Source organism: Hirundo rustica, chromosome 11 (assembly GCF_015227805.2).
Source record: "Hirundo rustica isolate bHirRus1 chromosome 11, bHirRus1.pri.v3, whole genome shotgun sequence".
In the NCBI taxonomy this organism is placed as follows: domain Eukaryota; kingdom Metazoa; phylum Chordata; class Aves; order Passeriformes; family Hirundinidae; genus Hirundo; species Hirundo rustica.
The window spans coordinates 14,173,181-14,186,494 of record NC_053460.1 but is presented as its reverse complement, the minus strand read 5'-3'; the positions used below and the strand labels follow the sequence as shown (position 1 = coordinate 14,186,494).

The window sequence follows — 13,314 nt, the reverse complement described above, 5'->3', positions numbered from 1 at the left end:
TGGACTCTCCTTCCTTCCATGTTTCAATATTCTGAAGCCACCAGACTCTCACGAAAACCAGCTGTCAGGGGAAACCTTGCCAGAATTTGTCTCCTTTTTTGCTTCATTTATTGTCAAATCAGGATTATTTTCCTTTTTCATTCTGGTACATGGTACTGCCTGATAAAAGCTATTAACACAAAGTCAGGAATAGGAATTAGACTGATAATTAGCAAAGTTAAGATTAAGTTTAATGCAATTTTGTAACTCCTGAAGTATTTTAGCACATTAATCACGGTGATATTGAAAATAGTTTACTGAGAATTTTGAGATAGTAGAGAAGTGATTAAGCAGATGCCCATGACGTTAAAACTGACTCTCTTTTACAAGGACGTGTTCAGACCCAGTGCTGTGGATGTACTTGGGCAAGTTCAGCGAGCACCCTCCCGGCACTGGAGAGGCAGAGATATCTTTTCCCCTTGCTATCACTGACTGCAGTGAATCTCAGATAAGCAAGGGAGCATCAGCTGTTCCCGGGGAAGCCCAGCCCGTATCACCACGGTGCATCTCACAGATTGTGGGGTTTGTGTTTTCACAGGAGGCAAAGGAGTGCCCACAGCAGCTCCTTTGCTTTGCTCACTGAGCAATCTGCACAGGGCAGGAGCTGAGCTCTCTCCTCTGCCCCCAGCCCCTGAACATAAAAGACAGTCGGGATTTGCATTGGCATCTGATTGTCTCCTACATGAAGCTTGAGAGTGCTGGCAGTCACAGCACTGCAGGAGCCTTCTGTCCTTCCCTCCTCCTCACTCCTTTATTTCACAGAGCAGCCTGGAAGTTGGTACCTGCAAATCAGCTGCCCGAGTCCCCTTCAGGTGGTTCTGAAATGGGGTCTATTGATCTTTTCATAAGCATTTCTTACAACAAATCTTTCAGCAGTGAAAGTAAAATAAATGGTATCTATAACAGCAAATTTTCACAGAGGTCTGAAGCAACCCCACAACATTTATTTCTGGAGATGCGCTTTAAATGTAAGGAACAAATGAAAAACTTTTGCCTGATATTAATTGCCATTTTATGCCAATAAAAGTTCTCACAGTACATTTCTCTAGAAAAATGGTAAATATCATTGAAAATTGCTGTTATTACACAAAGCCCACCATTACATCTGCTCTCTCAAGAGAGGCTGGGACAGAATTAATACCTGAGAGCAAACTTTATTCTGTGTCTGCAGTGGCATTGCTGCCTGCGCTGGCTCCTGCCCCACCACTCCAGCTGGACTGAGGATGGAGGGGAGGGCAGGGATGTACAGACAGGATGGCACAGGATTATTTATCTACAGCTGGAAAGCAGGGCTGTTCTAGGCATGGACACGGTGGTTCCTTCTGCCGTGCCATTGTAGGAACCTGGCCCACTGTGCAGAAAGCAAACTCAGTGTGCAGTCCGGATTCTGACCTGTAGATTAACCAAAAATGTACAGGATGGCAGGAAAATTGGCCACATGTCCACAAAACTTATTTCTACCTCCTAAAGCAAAGGTTTATACTGTATTCTCACTGCCTTTACAACCACCACCAAGATTCACCTTCAACAGTCAATGCTGTTCTTGTGTCTCACTTCTGTGCAGATTATCTCAGGAACAGACATCACTGAGCAGGAAAGGTACAGAAGGACACAAAGAAAGAAATTAGTGGAATTTCTCAGATTGGAAAAGACTGAGGAAAAGACACAAATCTCATGGAGAATGGCCATCAAAACAAGGCAATAGGTTTAAATATAAATGCATACAGAAATAATGAAAATATATGCACCCTCAGTGTTGGATTTACTAATACAATAAACAGAACTGCTCAGGATTATTCTTGACTTTTTACATTGTTTTGTTTTAAACTGAAAAACAATGAGTAAAATTCTGTAAAAAATAAGTACAGCCCTGCAAAGCAATTTTATAGATACACTGCAGTTTCATTATATTGCACTAGTGCAATTTTAAGTTTCTAAATTAAAAAAAAAATTTAAAAAATAAAATAATAATAATAATTATTATTATTTATTTCACAGTAACCATACACTGCTGAAACCTTGAAGGCATTCTTTACTGAACAATCAAATCAGGTAGATTTGAACAAATAATTTGCACGTTACTAAATATATTTACAGAAAGTAAAAGTTGACTGATTTACCTTTTTGCTTTAATGAACAAGCATTTCCAAAATAGATCAAAGTTCGTAATCAGCTTTAGAAAAAGTTATGTAACTAGTGATAACAGTCTAGGGGAGAGCTCTACAACTGAGATTCTCATTTCCTGAGGGAATTGCTTGCTGGTCCCATCCTCAGCAGAAACAAACTGAGGTCCCAGAATGTCTGTCTTGCCTGGCAGCTGAAAACAAACTGCTACTGGAAAAGAGCAGTAAAAATCCAGTCGTTACTCTTTTGTTCAGAAATCCCAATAACCAGAAAAACTCTCTGCAATGATCAATTCCATTAAAAGCTTTAATGAGATTACTAAATTTAATTACACTTCTGTGCTGCATTAATTTATAAAGGGTGGGTCCTCGATCTGAACGTTTAATAGTTTCCAGAAATAGCAAATCCCATTTGAAAAGAAGCAGAATGATTTTTTTTTTTTTTTAATTGAAATAATCTAGCACCACTACAAGCTCTTTGGGCAAGATTTCTAGGAGTACTCTAGTGCCTAGGAGGTGGATATTTCCTAGGTGTCTATTTTAATTGTCATATGCTCAAAGGCCTTTTAAATGTTCACCCTCTGTATCTTAACACATAAAAAGATTGAACAGGGTTACATTTATGCTGTTTCAGTTTCGTAAATGTGATTTTACAAATTATACCACTAGAAAAGATAAGTGGAAGTAATTTTTAATACACAGCAAGATGCATTTCTAACTAGATTAAGCAGCTGTTAACATTATTTTTCTGCGCAGCAAGAGCAAATGTCTACAATAACTAGACCTTAAAGGAAGAGGCAATCCCATTTGGTGCACATTGTATACATTTGATGTTATTCCCCAATAGCATTCAGAAAGAAATAAAAAAGAATTAGATAAGGAAATTAATTTGCAGCCGTACTTCAGACAAGCACATTTGCAAAAGCATAAGAATGTTACAGGCATTAGGAAGGAGTCTTTGAGAAGCAAGAACAAAAGCATTACACTCAACTCCAACATTCAGCTCCACTGCCAACTTTTTCCCATGTAAAAATGTCAAGTTGTTACTCAAAAAAATAAAATTCAACAACCCCCCCTTCCCCCAGATATATGTGCTAGGGAAAAGGAAGGTAAGCATTTACATGAGTTGGAAGTCTGCCACTGAAACAGAAAACTACATATTGCTTGGGACTTTACCCGAACCTTATGTGCCTAATTTTCCAACAAAAGCATCATTTTGCTGAAATGCTGAGCGTTAAAGCAAAAGGCAGCTCTTCCAGGAGCTGCACAACAAGGACAGCAATGAAACAACAGCCAAAGGAGGGCTGAGATAGAACAACAAAAGGTGTGAATGAGACATTGAGGAAGCTACTAAAGAGCAGCTACATCCTGTAGGGCTCAATCACAACTAGGATGATTCTACCAAATTAAAGGCAATAAAAACCCCGTAATATAGAAATTTAGGCAAGAAGACTTGATGGTAGTGAAATGCATTCTATTTAGCCAACACAGGAAACCCCCCAAAGAATAAGGAACAGGCCCTTTTCTATAATTTTTCTAAATATTTGCTCTCTGTACACTAACGGGTTTGTAATTCTCTGTGTGGCTAAAATAATTGATAGACGGGAATTCTACAAAGCGCAATCACCACTCTTTACCAGACTGCATTGACTGCCAGGCCCTACAGGGCAGGGCAGGGCAGGGACCAGGGCATCCCCCAGGCCGGCCCCGAGGGGCACAGGATGCCCTCCAGGCAGAATTTCTGCACTGCAGGGTCTTGGCCAATTGAAACCGTCTTAACACCTTCTAAAAACCACTTGTAGCCAACAGATGGCTTGTTCATGGAAATCACAGACTGGAGCTTTCACCTGGCCAAAATGATTTTTCTCCACAATGTGTATTGGAAAGCCACTTGCACAGTGGTAATTTCAGAAACTTAACTATAAACAATTACTAAGAGTTTCAACTACAACACCTAATTAGAAGAATATCAGAGTTATGCTCCTGCACAATAGGATTCAGCCAGCTTGGTGGAAATTTGTTATTTCTGAAGTACAGCATAACCTAGTTTGAGTATAACAGTTAATTATAGAACTGACCTTAATTATTTTGTTTGTACTACAAGTATCTCTGCATTTGAATAGGTTCAACTTTCCTTGCCACATGCACTGCTCCTTTAACCTGAGTATTTGCCACATTCCAACCATGAACACAATAATCCAGAATCAGTCTTATAAAACAGTAAATCCTGCTGCAAGACATTAAGGTACATCTGTCCAGCTGAAATCCTCTTACAGCAAGACACTCATTATTGCAAGGAGACAGTGCTTAGCAGAAAAAGATCAAGGCCTGGTGACCTTACAAAAGTACAAATGCACAGATGAAACTTGTAGCAAGAAGGTAATGCATACTATGCTCTCTGACTTACAGCTTTAAAAACACTTTCTATATGGTAGTTAGAAGAAATGATTATTTTAAAACTGGACAAAGAAAAGTCTGCTCAGACCAGAAAATTCTTAAGCATCCCCAAAAATCCCCGAGTGGATGATTACTTTAATTAGTTTTAAAAAACAATTACTACAAGCAGAATTGTAGTAATCTTTTTGGAACCAAGATCTGTCTAAAGTTATTTTGGTTTTAGCAACAAAACCAATTTCTAAAAGAAACCCCATCTAGTTTGTTGCCATCCACACCCTGCAGTCTGCACAGCCCAAGGTCCACCCTCCCTCCCCAGCCCTCACCATGGTGTGAGCAGCCAGATGCTGAGGGCTCATTATTTTGAAGTCTTCATTACTTTTCAAACCTATGCCACCATAATCCAGGCTCCAAAATATTACAAAACATAAATAATCAAAGCTAAATGTAATCTGTCAACACTGCAACCATGGCATGAGGCTTATTTACTGGAGAATGGAAGAGCTGAGTCACCTTTGCACCTCCATGACCACAAAGCAGCAACAAGGACCAAAATCTGTCAAGACCTGCAATTTCCCCCAAGTCTTCCTCCATTCCTGGGCTCAGAGCAGCCCTCCCAGCTGCTGGAAGGAAGCAGCAGTGCTGCTGCTGTCACTTCACAGTTTGGCACAAAGTGAAAGATAATAGAGTTTACAAGAAGCTTTGTAGTCTATTTTTCAAGATAAGATGAAAACAAGCAAGACAAATGAAAACAAAAGGGTAGGAACCTCCTGAAAATAATGAAGAAATCTGTGTTTCTTTCCTTATCTCAGTATCACACTCCTACCCAAAATCAGAAGTGGTTTCCTTTGCTCACAAAAATATTTGTAGATTTATTTTCATTCCACAGCCCTCTGCTCCATCTGGCAGCAGCCTGGGTCAGTGTATGGAAATGAGATCCTCTGTGCTGCTAAATATTCCTGCCTACAGAGCTCCCACTGGAGAGCTGCCAGCATGCTTAATTGCAAATGGAGAGAGCGTTGGCCAAATGATTCCTTTATTTCCAAATGCACAGATGAGGGTCAGCTTAGGAAATTTCTTTGGGTTGTAAGAGATTAACCCTCAGCATGATCTGGAGTATCTCCTCTTTCAGCTGACTGTCCATATTCATCTCAAGTGAAACAGAGGCAATGGAGAACCAACAGTGCTTCACTTCAACTGGGTGAAATCAGCAGCCACAGATTTGACACATTTATTTCCTTTAAATTTTCCGTTCATCCGTGCCTGTGACAATGATTTAAGTGAAACAATTCCCTACAGAGAAATTATGGGAAGCAGCACCAGCAATATCTCTGTCCTGATCCGATTCCTTCCAGGCTCTTGGGCAGGTGGCCTGCCCTGGGCTGTCTCCTCAGCAGAGTTGCTCCTGAGCCAGGGGGTGAGACAGCAGCCCTCTCTTTCCATCCTTTAACATGGAGTTAGAGAATTCACTTTTTCCACAGTAGATTGTTATTTAATCCCCATTTAGATATTCTGCCTTTCTCCCCAGCCCAGATATGAAAAATCAAAGGTAATGAGCGTGCTTGCTTTTGGCTTCCTAGCAATAGCACCTTGTCAGATTTAAAAAAATAAAAATAATTTATAGAAAATGACACCACCACCAAATCCTGCCTGGATAGCAGTGCTGGGGCCCTTGCATACAACCCTGCAAATCAAGTCCAAATTTAGACTCACTGCTGCATGGAAGAAGGTTGAGATGTACTTTCCAAAATGATCCTGATGACCAGGGCAGCACCAATGACAGATGAAATTATGTTGCCCAGCACAAATATAGCAAACCGTATTTTTGGCATCCCAGTAAGTTTTGCTAAGGAAGAAACAGTGAAAACATTAAGGAAAATTTGTATTTCATTAATTATTCAGAACTGACACTCATCAGCAACTTTACCTTTGAACAGGATACATAAAGTGATAATAAAAAAGGCTCTCATTTCTTCACTCCTTCCAGCAGCTCTAGGTAAGAGTATTTTATTGCATAGGATGAGAGAGAGGTCTGTTTCTCTGTATATACATGCTCTTTTTTTTTCTTAATCCTTTTTTTTATGCTATTTTAAAACTAAAACTATGCATTCATATTTATCTGCATGAAAGATCATAAACAAATTTTATGAAAATTCTTGACCAAAACCCACAGAGAATAAATGTAAATACCAATTACACAGGTAGTATGGAAAAGAAAGCCGTGAGTAGAACACTTGAAAACCTCACATGACAACTTCTTTGAAAGCTGAGCCTCATTCAGATCTCCAGTTTTCTACTTGGACTAATTGCTGAAAGACTTTTGATTGATTGTGGTTTTCTTTTTTTCCCTAAAAGATTTCCCTGTGTTCTCATCAGAGCTGATGCAATTAAATACTTTTTCCTCAATTACCAAATGCTAACAGAAAAACCAGAACTTTATTACAGCAACTTCTCATCCTCAGGAAGAAGCTGTTTTCAGAAATCAATTGCAAGCTAAGGGATGGAATTGCTGGTCAAGAAATATGAAGCAAGGATACAAGTTCAGATGTTCCAGATTCTGGGTAATTGTCCAGACACTAAATCCAAGTCATCTCATCAGTCTCTGGTCCCACAGTATGCAAATCATCCAACATTCTTCTCTACTTCACAGTTACTAACCCCTTTGCAATATTCCTCACTTTCCATGAAATATTTTTAAATGCCCTATTTGTTGCAGTTCAAAGATCCCAAATCTTATTACTTATTACTTGTTACTTGACCAAATTCTTAGCTTTTTGGATAATCACAATTCCATTACTCTCCTTGGGAGAATTTTTGCTTCCTGACCATCACACTACATATTTCTGAACCCAGCTGAGTTATGAGACACACAGAGAGCCTATTAAGTTATAAACCTCAGCTATCAAACAAGCAATAAAATGCACACTTTTTAAACCCAGCTGGGTTTGTGCAAAGGGCAGAAATCTGGACTGCACGTGGAGCCCACCACAGAGCAGGAGTGCTGCTCCTGGCAGAAGCAGTGGGGAATTCTGCCCCTGGGTGTGTTGGGAATATCCAACACAAATCTGTGCTGTGCCACGTGCACATCTCTCATGAAAATTTCCAACAGCTCAAGGACCAAATATCAACATTGTTTCAGAAAAATGACTGGAAGACAGTGTTCGGGTTTTTTTCCATAACAACTATTCATACCAATTGCACCTTGCTAATCCATTTTCCTCTGAAATCTAAGATCTTTTGGGATTTGAAACTCTCTCAATAGCCCAAAGAAAGTCAGAGACTCAGAGACTGAAACAATTCGCACGTTTGTTTAGCCATAATATTTTTACTCATATTTCATTGCTCCTTATTTCCTGCAACTTCAGCTCAGTAAATGTATCAGAACCCAGCCCCCTCAGGAATTTCTGTTCCTCTGTTCCACTATCACTAAATAAATTTTATTGTTTGCTGTTATTAAACATCCAGAAGTGAACTGTGGAGCCACAGATACTCCTCCAAGGTATTCTGTGCCATAAAAGATATATAGTGCACAGAAAATCCTTCAAATTTAAAAAGCAGACCATAAATTAAGACTTTCATGTGTCCCACCAGCAGATGCAGAACATCACCAAGCTGCCAGGCCCCTCTGAGACACACACAACACAGTAATTTTATACAGAATGAAGAGAATATTCTCCACAGATTTGACTTCTAGCATATCAAGCAGTCATTTTTATCCCAGGAAAAAAAGAACATTAAAATAACTCTAAGGTTGCACAATAATAATAAAGAAATATATTACCTTAATTTTTCTACAGATTTTATTTATAATAATACTGCAACATCCATATGTTTGTACTATATCTGTACTATTTTGTCAATTTTTATATCTTTAGATATTGTCTTATCTGTGTAAATAAACCAACTTTTAAATTCATTTTATCCAAACCTATTCTGCAGTGTATGAATGAAACAATTTATAGAAAGAATAAAATTCAGCTTATGAAGAAAAAATTCTACCTTGCAAAATTTACTTTTGAATCATTTCCCCTTCACTTGATCACAGATAAGTGAATTTTAACAGCATTTTAACAGTCTGCTGAGGTCACCAAACACGGAGAAATTCAATGGAGGAAACAGCACTTCAACTATAAACCAGCAGGCATATGGCAAGTGAACCTAGCTTGAAGGGGTAAATGTATATTTATGAATCATATGCATTCTGTGCAATTAACTTTAAAACATTTTTAATCACAGCCATCTTTAGGCTACCCTAAAATAAAAATGGGAAAAAATGCAGCACACAGGGAGTCAGCAAGAAAGGAACTTGAAGTTTACTTTACCAGCATGATTTCCTTTTTCCACAAGTAGTTAACGTCACAGCAGTTTTGTTCCTCTCTGCAGCCATTATGTTGACCATTTTCTTCTTTCATTTGATGACTTGTCCGACTACAAAGGCAACAAGAGGTGGGGGGGATCAACCCTGAATTACACTACAGATAATCAGTATAACATTTTTCAGCGCACAAGATAGGAGCAGCAATATGGATCTCAGGTCTACCAGACGTTATAATCTCTTAATGGTCCATGTTTGTTATATTTAACTTATGTGATTTCTTTTATGGCAACCAGTAAAGTTACATAATGTATTAATTTTGATGGAGTCAAAATGAGACATAATATTCATCGGATAGCACCCGGAAAAAAGTGTTCAACTCTTTTTATCATCTTACTGCCATTTCAAGTTGCTAAGGTAGGAGCAGAGGAAAAATGAGGAAGATGGCATAGAAGGGTGTCATTTCTGAAATTATCAAGCCAACTCAAAAGAAAGAGAGAAGTCGACACCTGCAGAGATGGAGGCACGGGTATATTTTGAACATAAGCACATGAAAAGTGCATACGGGTCTCAAAAATTTCACATTCTTCATCTTTCAGAAAGGAGAAAGAGGTGGAATTGTGTCCTATTTTAGTCCCTTGCTCTGAAATTCCAGTGGCCTTAAAATGGCTTTTAACTTGCTGTTTGTAAGATTTTGGCCCAGAAATGGAAGAGAGATGATCATTAAAAAATTAACTCCCTATTGACTGGTCAATCACATCCACAGTGCTGATTAAGGACTGCTGGCAAACACTGGGCATTTTTGGCTTGTTATTAGGCATCCTTTCATCTGTGTGTGTTGGAAACACCCTTGCTGCACTTGCACTCTTCTCTGTGCCTGGAGCATGGATAATGGATCCTGTTTCCCTTTTATGCAGTGTACAGATTCTTTCTTTTCCTTATGTCAAACCTGATCCTACATCTCCTCCTCATGCAAGGGATCCTCACTAGTATGAAGAATGCAGGCTATAAACCATGCTTTCTTTTTCAGGGGATCAAACACGATTCATCCTGGTCACACCTGATGCAAATTTGAATTTTCATTTGTGAATTGAACTGTTTTTCAGGATTACATACGAAGCATTTGATATTTATTAACAAAGACGTGCATTTATTGCACTGGTGGACTCTGGCCCTGGAAAATCTCAACCCCCATCGCCATCTTAACTGATTTGCAGCCATGGGCTGGAATAAAAATGGAAATATGGTCCTTGTGCCACTGTAATTTTCACTGGGAAGCCCATTATCCCTCAATAACTGAGTTTGACAGCACTCTGGATGAACACCTGTATTCTATTTACAAGAGTCTACTTCATTTTCATAACACATTAGCAGAGTCATGGATCTCTGGGCACTCTGTTGGGGGTTCTTATTGATGCAGATTTGATTATTAAAAGGAAAAAGCTGGACTTTTGGAAGCTGGGCCCCCTAAGTCTTGAGACCTGTGGCAAAGCTCAGGCTCTGATTTGGAAGGAAACCTTATTGGAGCAGGTTCTTCTGTTTCAACACATCAAAAGAACTACTTTCTTGATCTATTTTTCTCTACAACCAGGATTCACTGGCTGTGCCATTTTACCTCCATAATCATGCATTGTTAATGGAATAAAAGGGGCTCTGTACACTAGGAGAGATATTCAACAGCTAATTCTTGTATTTTTTGAGCAACTGGAAAAGAGATGGGCTTTCATGTAACCTTTCAGTTATTTCATTGTGTTAAAATTAAACAGAATAAATAACACATCAATGCAAAAAAGGTGATACAGTATTTGGATCTGAGAGTATTCCAATGAGTGCAGAAAAAACAGTACATTCTCCACTTTTTAAGATTACAGCCTTCAAACACAGAGATTAACAAACAGAAGCAGCCTGCCCTGAGAGCACAGGGACTACTGCATTTGCCCCCCTACAGGAAACACCACTAAACATCTCTGGGAAATGCTCTACTCACGGAGGCAAAGTGAAAAACAGAAATTAATTTTTCATCAAATTTCAGCGCAAACATGGACCTTGTTTTCCCTTACACACAAACTCCTTTCTGAATCCAACTCCGTGACCAGCACTTAGTGCATTTTGCCTCCTTCTCCTTAACCCCATGCACCTGAGCTGTTAAACTGGTCATGACTCCTCTTCTCTCTGCCAGCCTGACTGCAGCCCAGCAGTGCCAGCTCCTCATTCCCCTCCGTGCAGCTCCCAGGGCACAGCACGTGGGGGGATCAGGGGCAGAACCAGAGCAGGAGCACACATACAAGCAGCAGGGTATTGCTGGAGCACCCCATAAGTAATCCCTTAGGTTACAGAAACAGTTCATAACATTACCCAGCACATATTACAGCAAACTTTAAAAATTAATATCACTAATAAATTGACTAAGAATGTTTTCCTAATACATAGCAGCAAAAGGAATTGCCAGAAGCAGATAAAACCAAGATAGGTTTAATAACCTCATTAAAATAAGCTATACAGTGCCAAATTCCTAAAGCACAGATATTTCTTTGTGACAACAAGGAAATAATGATAATGAGTAACGAACCAAATGGAAAGGCTGACACAAGATCCTGTGTGACTGCAAAATGTAAAGCACAGCCTCCTTGTAGCCAAACGGCATCAGCAGGGTCAGGTGCCCGACCTGTTCTGGTTAATCACATTTCCTGGGGCAGCAATAAGTTCTAAAGAGAATATGATGAGCACAATTTACTACTGGGATCATGGTTTATATGCAAGTACCAAAAGAAGCTCAACAGTGATTCAGAGAATCTCAAGGAACACACAGAAAAGGAAACGGGCTGAAACTTGTTGGATTCCCAAAGGATATCATTATGGAACATACATTTAAATCATGAACTAATGAGTTTACACACCAGGTATATACTTCTTTTGTATGCAGTGTTAAGATGAATTAAAACTCGTGTTATAAAGATTGTTTCTCCCACATTACAAGGATGCTCACGTAGACCATTATTTTGTTGAAGCAGTAAAACAAGTTTTTCTCTTTCTTCTTGTACCTATTGGATTTAAAGGCCCAAGAGAGATCAAGTATGTGTCTTATGTAAGAACAGACCTTCTTCAAAAAGCCGCAGTATGACCATATAACCTATTTAAGTTTTTTATTTTAACAATTTTTTTATTTCAATGAATATGCATACAGGTGTACAAGTGCCGAAGAGGAAAGCAGTACTGTATTTGTATTTGAAATATTTTTCCTGACATACAGTTTTTTTCTGGACTGCCTGAACAATGGCTAATCCTGTCTCAAATATGAAAGGAAAAATATAGTGTTAATTAACTTTTTAAAGAAAAAAAAGGGAGGGGAAAAAAAAAAAAGAGTTAATACTAGTATAGTTCAATACTGCTAGTATTAAAGATCTTGCAAATCCTGCGCAAGAACGGGGTCATTAGGAAACATTAATTATTTTCTATGACACAATTCTTGAACCACATCACTATTCCCTGGAACGATCACCTCTGCTGAGGCTGCTGCTCACACTTTTAAGCAGTTTTTTATATTCTGCTCAAACACTGCTGCTACAACACAGCTCCATCAGCTGAACGTGCGGCAGCTTCCCGCACCTGATGTGCAGAGGTCCCCACTCACTCTGCTCTGAAGTTATGTGTCACCAGACAGATGAGAGGGGCAGAAGATTTAATCTCTGTGTTTTGTTTCCCCACGGGATATTTAACCCAGCTTTGTGCAGCAAACCCCAGCGTTCAGTCACTTCTGGGAGCAGAGTGCAGCTGCCTCAGTGTTTGGGTCAGCAGAAGAGAGGGGCCTTGAGGCCTCCCTAAGCTCCTCTCTACAGGGCCAGGAAACAAAAGGCTGAGAACACTCCCCTGCACCCCCAGACCATGCAGGTTTTTGCTGCAACAGGGCAGCAAAGGGGCAGCAAAACCCGAGGCATCCCAGCAGTTTATTCGCAGTGTTTTGTTTCGGTTTCCAGTTTTGACAAGCTGTTGGCACGCTGAGGAGCAAAGTCCTGCGCTGCAGCTTGGTGCCCACGGCTCTGCCTGCAGTTATCTCTGGGCATCCCAGCCTTTTCCTCTGAGGAGAGCAGTGGCTGCCAGGCAGGACACTCCCCCCTCTGCTGTCCCTGCCAGGTTCAGCCTGGTGGCATTAAAGCTGACAGCCCGCCACGCTGCCACGTTAGCGCTGCACGGCTCCGCAGTGCCGCGGCCGGTTAGGGGCTGTCAGGGTTTCTATTATAACCACGCTTTTCCAGGGGCTGATAGCTTTGCTGTTTGAAATTGAACAAGGCTAAAGCTCAAAAATATAAATTGTCATTCCTCCAGTCTTTTAAATAAAGCAAGCTCCCAACCAAAATGACAGATTCTGTCCCAGTTTGACAATACATCTGTGTCTTAAATGTTTTTTCTAGGTACTTTCAGGCCCTGTTTTGCCCTCTGAAAAGC

At 39.9% G+C, this 13,314-nt stretch overlaps 1 long non-coding RNA gene across 1 annotated transcript in view; it reads right to left on the bottom strand.

The window, feature by feature from the left end:
* Window positions 1-2,238: 2,238 nt before the first annotated feature.
* Window positions 2,239-13,314, bottom strand: part of LOC120758025 (uncharacterized) — an 81,306-nt gene continuing 70,230 nt past the window's right edge. The window contains exons 2-3 of the long non-coding RNA XR_005702750.1: window positions 8,879-8,984; window positions 2,239-2,373 (exon numbers count right to left, since the gene is read on the bottom strand). This is a non-coding gene — a long non-coding RNA (uncharacterized LOC120758025). The remainder of the gene's footprint in view (window positions 2,374-8,878; window positions 8,985-13,314) is intronic.